General features: G+C 42.9%; 1 pseudogene; it reads left to right on the top strand.

The window, feature by feature from the left end:
* Nucleotides 1–246: 246 nt before the first annotated feature.
* Nucleotides 247–6000, top strand: part of LOC139366795 (thiamine pyrophosphokinase 1-like) — a 59348-nt pseudogene continuing 53594 nt past the window's right edge.

Here is a 6000-nt window from a genome sequence, read left to right as displayed (position 1 = left end):
GCTGTGTTTAGCTCCTTAGGCACAGATATATGATTCATTCTCTGGACTACATAGACCTAAAACCGAAAAGATCATATCCTGCATTTCCTTAGAACTATCTTGATTATATTATTGCCCACCGACAGATGGCGCCATCACAGAGTCTACGGACCTTTTTCCACCAGAGTAGGTCCGTCTTGCTGAAAAATGGTCCTGGCTGTCAGACCCAGAGCTGTTGTTGACTATTTACTCATCTGATCAGGAGCTCATGCTAGTACTGTTACTTGACTCAGTGAGTATTTTATGAACTTACACCTAAAAAACAAGACATGATTATTCTACCGAAGTCGTGTTGACAGTAAAAAATTGTAATGTGTGGACGTAGGCTTGTGGATCTGTGTCGGCGACGTTCTTCTGATAATCGTTTGCGCGTGAAAGCATGTTTTATTTTAGTATTTTTTCTAATAAAATTACAATGCAATGACAAAAAACACAGGACATCACTACACGTATATTTCCTCTAAAGAAACATAAAATAACCAAAGTAAAAAAGGAATATATAAAAAAGGAAATCACTAACGTTATACGTAAATTGAGTTTCAAAAGTACCTCATAAAATTAGGTCAGGGGTTACAACTGGAGTCATTTTACCGTCCAAACTCATTATATGCAGCATCAGCATCTATACACAACATCTGGGATTAGCATGTAGCGTGGTGGTGTAAAAGGGTGTTTCATAAATAAGGTATGCTTATTTTCATTTTTTTTTGCCTCGTCATTAAACAACGTTAAGGAGGATGTCGAAGCCTATGCATGCTGAGTAGAGAATGTTTTAAGTACGAACCGGTCCGCGAGGGATTGAATGTATTGCTGGTTGCAGAACATGCATTTGAACGGTAAAATAACGCCTTAATATTGCCATCTGTCGGTCTTTGGTCTACCTGTATAGCTTCATCGCGCAACTTGCCAAGAACAAAGTAACATTTATATTAAAGATTTTGACCATCTGTAACATTTTAAAGTAAACATTTAAAAAAAAAATATATATATATAAATGTTAATTAATATGGATAGATGTGGGACGAAACTACTTCCTGCACTATTCCTTCTGCATATGGAGACCTGTTGACACCACCTGTCATTAGCCATATCAACTCTAAACATCAACTCTGGTGTCACTGTATTTGTTACCCTCAAGAAATCCCTCAGAAAAACTCATCACTGTCCGTGCTGCTTAGATGGAATTAAACGGGGTGTATTCATTATGCAGATTCTGTTGCAAAACGTTTTGCAACAAACCATTTACTCCAAACAAAACGTTTTGCAACAAAAACAAGAGCTTCTATTGGACACATTCAAGTAGGTCCTCTCCATTTCGTTTTGTTTGCTTCCGTTTGGTTCTTAAACGGTTTACGTTGGAAGACGTAATGAATACACCCCTTGTATGAAGCTGCCATGAAGCTGATTAACTGGCTGTTGTCTCTGACTGGTCAAAAGATCAGATCACAATGCTGGGACGGGCAATCCGTGTTCGAGTCAGAGGTCATTAGAATGTTGGGAAACCTGTTCCTTTAACTCGTGTCAAACTCATTCAATGGGTGTCTGCAGGTTTTCACTCCTGCCTTGTACTTGATTGATGAATTAAGGTCACTAATTAGTAAAGAACGCTGCTCTTCTTTAGGATTTGGTTGGTGGATCGCATCCATCTTTTAGGTGCATACACTGCCACCTACTGTACTGGTGTGTGACGCCTGTCAAGGCCACCTACTGTACTGGTGTGTGACGCCTGTCAAGGCCACCTACTGTACTGGTGTGTGACGCCTGTCAAGGCCACCTACTGTACTGGTGTGTGACGCCTGTCAAGGCCACCTACTGTACTGGTGTGTGACGCCTGTCAAGGCCACCTACTGTACTGGTGTGTGACGCCTGTCAAGGCCACCAACTGTACTGGTGTGTGACGCCTGTCAAGGCCACCTACTGTACTGGTGTGTGACGCCTGTCAAGGCCACCTACTGTACTGGTGTGTGATGCCTGTCAAGGCCACCTACATTACATTCTTGATACGTCAATACAAAATTGGGGAAAAGGAACATTTCCCTGCCAACTATTAACCTCTCTAACAACCCCCCCCTCCCTATTCCACTATTCAACCCTATCTAATCCTACTCCAGACCAACAGTCTGAGAGGACAGAACCACCCCCCCCCCCCCCCCCCATTCCACTATTCAACCCTATCTAATCCTACTCCAGACCATTAGTCTGAGAGGACAGAACACTGCCTCAACACCCCCTGCAACTGTTCTACAGTAAAACCTCAATCCCAAGTACTTCTCTGGCGCTGCCGCCACAACCTCTACTTTCTGTGATTTACGTATAATTTCTGCAGTAGAGTTGACAACCATGGCTATGAATGCTAAGAAACCCACTTTACTGAAGGACATATTCTTCCCATCTCTCTCTGTTGGACTTTACTACAGAGGAAACCTCTCAGGTTCTCTAACCCTGTACCCATCTTCCTCTACCACTCTCTGTTGGACTTTACTCCAGAGGAAACCTCTCAGGTTCTCTAACCCTGTACTCATCTTCCTCTACCACTCTCTGTTGGACTTTACTACAGAAGAAACCTCTCAGGTTCTCTAACCCTGTACCCATCTTCCTCTACCACTCTCTTCACTGCTTTATAACACTTCCTGCTCTACTGTAACCCTGGCAACCTCTCACCAGACACCTCCGATCTCCAGCCCCACAACTAAGACACACAATTTTCTCCACCGATATTACACATTCTTTCGTCTCATGCCCTCCTGCACATTTCTCACATCTAGAAATCTCTTCTCTACATACTTCATGCAAGGATCCATTCTCTCCACAAATCTCACTCCCACTGGGCCAGAATCATCCTTAGGACGAAGCCCGAATTCAGCGGTCCTCACCGCAGGTATTACACTGAACAAAACATATAAAATGCATGGAATGTGTTGGTCCCATGTTTCATGAGCTGAAATAAAAGAGCCCACCAGGTGCACCTTGTGCTGGGCACAATAACATGCTGCAAAAATGTTGTGATTCAACACAATGCCACAGATGTTTTGAGGGAACGTGAAATTGGCATGCTGACAGCAGGAATGTCCACCAGAGATGTTGCCAGAGAATTGAATGTTAATTTATCTACCAAAAGCCACCTCCAATGTTGTTTTACAGAATTTGGCAGTACGTCCAACCGGCCTCACAACCGTAGACCATGTGCATGGCGTTGTGTGGGTGAGCGGCTTGCTGATGTCACAGTTGTGAACATAGTGCCACATGGCCCATTGCCATTCCTCCGCCGCCATCACCTCATGTTTCAGCATGATAATGCACGGCCCCATATCACAAGGATCTGTACACAATTCCTAGAAGCTGAAAATGTCCCAGTTCTTCCATGGCCTGTATACTCAGCAGACATGTCACCCATTGAGCATGTTTGGGATGTTCTAGATTGACGTATACGACAGCGTGTTCCAGTTCCCACCAATATCCAGCAACTTGGCACAGCCATTGAAGAGCCAAGGAGATTGTGTTGCGCTGCATGAGGCAAATGGTGTTCACCATTCTGATCCACGCCCCTGCTTTTTTTATTTTTAAGTTATCTGTGACCAACAGGTGCATATTTGTATTCCTAGTCATGTGAAATCCATAGATTAGGGCCAAATTAATTTATTTCAACTGTGATTTCCTTATGTGAACTGTAACTCAGTACAATCTTTTAAATTGTTGCACGTTGAGTTTTATGTTTTTGTTCCGTATACAGAGCTTTCGAGAAGTATTCAGACCCCTTCCCTTTTTCCACATTTTGTTACGTTAGAGCCTTCTTCTAAAATGGAATTAAATCTTTTTTTCCCCATCAGTCTACACACAATACTCCACAATGACATCACAATACCCCATAATGACATCACAATACCCCGTAATGACATCACAATGCCCAATAATGACATAGCGAAAACTGTTTTTTAGACATTTTGTGCCGTGACGCTGCCCATCCGACCTGACAGAGCATGAGAGGATCTGCAGAGAAGAATGGGAGAAACTCCCCAAATACAGGTGTGCCAAGCTTGTAGCATCATACCCAAGAAGACTTGAGGCTGTAATCGCTGCCAAAGGTGCTTCAACAAAGTACTGAGTAAAGGGTCTGAATACTTACGTAAATGTGATATTTCAGTAGTTTTGGTTATATACACATTTGCTGTACAAACCTGTTTTTGCTTTGTCATTATGGGGTATTGTGTGTAGATTGATGAGGAAAAAAAAAGATTAACTTACATTTTCGATTAAGGCTGTAACTTAAGAAAATGTGGAAAAAGTCAAAGGGTATGAATACGTTCCCAAATGCACTGTACATCCATACTCTCGTCAGGTTCCATCTCTGAGCTAATAGAGCACGTAGTACTTGGCACCAACCTTCCTCACCACATTGCCTCCCTCTACACTCAGCTCCTTGTCGGCGGTCATCACTGCACCTGCCACCATAATGAATTCACCCTCACTCTCGTCACATTCACTTTCCTTCTCCAGATCTCCCAGAAGGCTTGTGCAATCCCCACTCCATATTTATTTAGAATATGTTCCACTTTCCTCCTTTGTTTATTTTTTTTATCCTACCTCCATTCATCCCCACGCTGTGATCTCACCGATTCCCCCCTCAGCTGGTTGTCTAGGTCTTAATTGACAGGAAAAACCAAAAACCCCCGCAGATACTAGGCACTCTATGGAATGAGTTTGACACCCATACCTTAGAATGTTGGGAAACCTTCTACCTAGAGTCTTCCACTTGGCTTGACAGCTATGTTGTTGACAGGTGATTTTATTGGGAGAAATTGCCTTGATAGTGAGAGGTTATGATATCGAGTTGGTAGGCCTACTTGTGTTCAAAGTTTTGGGTGTCAGAGATGTTAGGTCATTGCCGATTATTTGAAGAGTTTGATCAACTTTGAAGAAAGGAAGTGTAGGGATAGTATGTGTTTTTCTGTTCCAGTTGAGTACTTGTGCAGAAGAGGGAATATCTGGATGGTCATGGATGAGGAATTCACTCCTTTAGACTGTCTGCTAGCTGTACACTCTCTCTCTCTCTCCATCTCTCTCTCCATCTATCTCTGAAAAACACAGGCACATACAGACCTTCCTTACAGAAGTCTTTCACTGCAAAAAAGCAGTCGTTCAGTTTTTCCTCTTAGTTTTGGGCTATAGCCTAGCTGCCGCTAACTCAGCTTTTCATTGTTGCCCTCTAATCAGGGACTGATTTAGACCTGGGACACCAGGTGGGTGCAATTATCAGATAGAACACAAAAGCAGCAGTACTGTCTAGCCTATTGGGGCGTCATGCATGGAACAATTCAGTGATTAGATCTGCAGATGTAAAATGTCCAACTCGGGACAATTCACAGTAGACCAAGTCTTGTCCCCTATTACAGAAAGTTGGACTGAGTTTCTGTGAGTTGCCAAACAAGATATATATATATATATATATACTTATTATCATGGTCTGGAATAACGCTGACTTGAATGGTCCTGTACATATCAGAGGGCTAAAAGAAAGCTGTTTTGTTCCAACTGTAATAAACACAGTGTTCTCTGTGCCTTTGTATTCATGTGTTGGATTTGGAATTCAGGAGTGGGAGGAAAAGAGGGATGGTAAATGTAGGAGAGGGGCGACTCAGGAAATTGTAAGGGAGAGATGGAGAGAGAAGTGTGAGATGAGGAAGGAGGGGGGGGGGGGGGGCAGGAGGTGTTATTTTCTCTGTGTTGCTCAGAGTTACTCATACCCCAGGTAGGAAGGTAGTTATGTGTCCAGGGCTATCTTCTAAATCCCTGTTATCTACTGTCAATACACTGCCTGTAAGTTTGTGTGTGCATGTGCCGTGCACAGTGTGTGTGTGTGTGATTTGTTCTGGAACAGGGTTTTGCTCTAGACTTTTCATTCTGCTCTATGCCTCTATCCCAGGGTTGTTTTCAGAATTGACCGTATTTGATTATTATATACAT

The sequence above is a fragment of the Oncorhynchus clarkii genome, chromosome 15, assembly GCF_045791955.1.
Source record: "Oncorhynchus clarkii lewisi isolate Uvic-CL-2024 chromosome 15, UVic_Ocla_1.0, whole genome shotgun sequence".
Lineage (NCBI taxonomy): Eukaryota > Metazoa > Chordata > Actinopteri > Salmoniformes > Salmonidae > Oncorhynchus > Oncorhynchus clarkii.
Note: the sequence above shows the minus strand (reverse complement) of the source record. Positions and strands in the feature narration are given on the sequence as shown.